Raw genomic sequence first — 4,240 nt, 5'->3', positions numbered from 1 at the left:
GTTTTATATATCTGCACTGTGTAATCTATTCAAATGATAGATATATTTATAATAGATAATTGATAATTATACTTTGTACTAACTTCAATAAAATTGTTTTGGTTACTAGATCAATATTTCCCTAATTCTGTGTATTTTGTATCTGAGTTCCAAATCACTACAGGACTAGAACTTTAGCTTCTAACATTTCCTGTTTTATATATCTGCACTGTGTAATCTATTCAAATGATAGATATATTTATATAGAAGCATAGATAATTATACTTTGTACTAACTTCAATAAAATTGTTTTTGTTACTAGATCAATATTTCCCTAATTCTGTGTATTTTGTATCTGAGTTCCAAATCACTACAGGACTAGAACTTTAGCTTCACATTTATAACATTTCCTGAATAGTCACACAAATTACTTCAGAAAATATACTCATTAAAAAGATATGAGTAATAGTCCTTGTGAAGCACTTTAAAATATGACCCCTGTGCAAATGCTAAGTAGCATTTTTATTAGTGTTAAACATTAAACAATAGCATAGGGAGTAATAAATTTAGATTTATGGCATGGCTAAGGAAGAAAAATATTTTCATAAAGAGCATCAAAGGGCAGTAAAAGGAAATTCAAGGAAACAGAGCTACGTGAGGCCCAGCACTCACGTGTAAAGAAAGAAGTAAAGAAAAGGCTACACTATATTTTAACAACCTAGTCGGATCGAAAACCTGAATGCCAATAATAATGATTAACATAATGAGGTCAGGAGGAGAAACATTTAAACATTTGAACGTGGAGGTCCAATGAAGGACAAATTCTTTCCTGTCCTTAGTCATCAAGTTTGATAATGAGAACAGACCACTATTTAAGATTTTCTTCCAGGATGTATGTAACAATTTACTCTCTTCATCACTTCCAGAGCAAAATATCCACATAATTTTCTAATAAAAGTGGTTCAAGTGCTATCTCCAACTCAGCCATCAAAAACAACCTTTATCTTGTACTTTCAACCTGCTAATCATGGCAGTTAAACTTTTTGAATGACTAGAAATATTCAAAAAAATAGTTTTGGTTGTTCTTTCTTCATCTTTGAACAATGACTCACTAGTGATGCCTAAGTTAGGAAAGAATCTTCATCGACAATTGTCAAGGTGCTCTAATAAAACTCTGGTGTCAAGACTTGCAATGGTCACAGTTCTTAATATATTAAGTAATTCTTAGTATAATGAACTGTGCTTGTCATTCAAAAAATGACACAGGAGAACCTAGCCCTATGAACATTTTCTGTGCCTGCACATCTCTATTGACTTTTATGACTAAATAAAGATCATATCATTAAAAACAAAATCTGACTAAGCAACTTTAGTCAAGCCAAGTTATAGCATATGCTATGTAGCTGCTGAAATCAGTCATCATGTTTTGACAAGGCATCTCTCTACCAAAGTGAGCAAAATTGGTAAGTATCATCCATGTGTCCACAGAGATTTATGAAGTTTTACTGACTTTCTCTGTGTCTCTCACTGAGTTCTTTTCAGAAAAAGCTGGTCCATGTTGATAGGCCTACTTAGATTTCCAGAAGAATAAAACGGAATTCTCTTCCTTTCCACGTAGAATGCCACAAGGTTCCTCAAGCGAATGTGTCTCTTACTGTCTCAGAATCCTTCAACACCTTTATATCAGCACATTTTTCTTTCACACACAAAAATAATTTTAAATATTGGACTTAGTCTTTCCATATGCATACAAATATTTTCATTGAAATAACATTATTACATACAATGTTATATTAGGAGATAATACATAGATCAATGCTTTATACATTATAATATCTATAAAAAGTGGTAAAAATTGTCAATGAACTTTCAGCAGCAACTTCTTGTGGTTATAAACAGTTTAAACATATATATTTCAGAAGTGATTTTGGCAAGTAACGTCAGGTAAGAAAAGTTAGATAAAACAAACCACCTCACAGGCACAAATTAGAAAATATCTAAACTGCAGCAGTTAATTTCACACAGGAAAGAACTAGAAGAAAAATAAATTAAGCCCCAAATCATCAAAAGAATAAAATTTAAAGGAGACACAAAAGTATAATGGAAAAAAAGGTAAACTATCAATAAAAATATGAATTTGGGGTTTACATGGTGTATGTGTGTTTTGTATTTTGTGTTTGTTTTTGTTTTTTTGTAATGCTGAGACTTGAACCCCCAACAGATTGTTTTTTAACAAGGTGCACAAATTTGAATAACATTTAGCTAGCACGAAAAATCGAGGGATCTAAAATGTGGTTCTTTGAAAAGATAAACAAGATTGACAGAACATTATCTTGATTAACTAAAAGAAAGAGAAGATCCCAATTAATAGAAGCAGAAATTAACAAGAAAACATTACAATAGACACGAACAACATCAGCAACAGTGTAAGAGAGTACCTTAAAAACATACATACTCCATCAAGTTAGACAACCTGAAAGAGGTTTGAAATAGTGTCCTATCCAGGAATGAGCATTCTGCAGCCTCTTGTTCTTTGCACATTGGCCAAATGTGGGTTTCTGTATTAATTCCCATCTACTGCATAAGGAAACTTCTCTGCTGAGAGTCAAAAAACTTTTTTATATAGAGATTACTCCTATTTCAAACCTTGGCTGAGGGATTATTTTGGGAAAGAAGGCATAAAGAGTCAGAGGGAGTAGACGACTACAAGGAAAGTCTTCCTGATTAGTTACTCATATAAACTCACAACAATAGTGACAGCATACATAAGTCATATGCAAGTTCAAATCAGACAAAATCCCAGCATTGATGGGGAAGTGGGTAAGAAATCCTAACCTAACTCAAGGAACTTTTGGCAACTGATGCCTGCTGGGTAGGGAGGAGATGATGTCTTATAGGGATGGAATTCTTGGTGGGCCCACACTGAAGGACATTTGGGGACACAAATCAGTTTTTATAGGCATATATATATATATACACGACACGGGTGCACTTACATGCAGGCAATACATGCATACACATAAAATAAAAATAAAAAATATTAAAAAAAGAAAACCTGAAGGAAATAGTTAACTTTCTAGATTCAACTGGACCACCAAAGTTAAACCAAGAAGGAATCAACAATTTAAACGGATCCATTTTAAATAAGGAGTTTGAGACAGTAATACAAAGGCTTTCAATTGAAAAAAAAAAAAAAAGCTCAGGTCCAAATGGATTCACAGTAAAATTCTAGCAGACTTTAAAGAACTACAACCAATACTGCTTCAGTTATTCCAAGAAGATAGAAACGGGACCACTGCCAATCTTCTTTTGTGAAGCCAGTGTTGCTGTAATCCCAAAACCAGGAAATCACATAGAAAAAAGAAAACTACAGGCCAATATCATTAATGAATATAGATGCAAAAGTTCTCAAAATCAAAAACAAATAAACAAAAACATTAAAAACTACTTCAAAGAGATCATTCACCATGATCAAGCTGGCTTTATTCAAGAGATGCAGGGATGGTTCATTATACATAAGTCAATAGATGAAATAAATCTTAGAATTAACTGTGATGAGTCACCTGTCCTCTCATTGAGGGAGGCCATGGATGGACTTGAACCAGTGTCCAGTCTACAGAGAAGAGGGTCAACTCAGAGGAAGCATCTCATTCATGCTTCCTAGTAAATCCAGCCATGGTCGAGCAGGACCTTTGACTTATCTTCACATAGATGGAATTGGTAAAAGAAAGGAGCCAAGAGCTCCTCCCAAGCCCATGTCACCCCTGAGGAACAGCTCCTCAAATGACCTTAAGTGTCAAAATAAATCGATTTATTTGGGCCAACTGTATGGTCTTAAACACCCCAAAGGAAAGTATAACCAAAGAGTAAAGTCAGTATATTTATTTAAGACTTCAAGGGATTACACTTCCCAGACATTAGGTTTAAGTCTATATAAAAAGATATTTAGACAACTATTTGTCATTGATGATTTTGTTCCTAATCAGAAAGTGTTGCTCAGATGTAAGACTTCAAATCTTGGTCCAATACTGTAGTGCCCACCTGTAGCTAAGGGAGGCAACCGCTATTGTTTTAAAATGATAGATAAATTTGTTTTCTTTTCCTATCTAGAAGCCTTTGATAGGGAATTGACATTGATTCTAACCACTCCAACAGCTATCAAAATACCTGAAAGCCAATCCTGAATCCATCACTCTCGAGTCCAGCCTTGGCAGACAAAAGAAAAATGAGGAGGAACCCAATAGAGGGATGCTTTTGGAAC

This window comes from Nannospalax galili, unplaced genomic scaffold, assembly GCF_000622305.1.
Source record: "Nannospalax galili isolate Female #2095 unplaced genomic scaffold, S.galili_v1.0 scaffold65, whole genome shotgun sequence".
Taxonomy (NCBI): Eukaryota; Metazoa; Chordata; class Mammalia; order Rodentia; family Spalacidae; genus Nannospalax; species Nannospalax galili.
Note: the sequence above shows the minus strand (reverse complement) of the source record.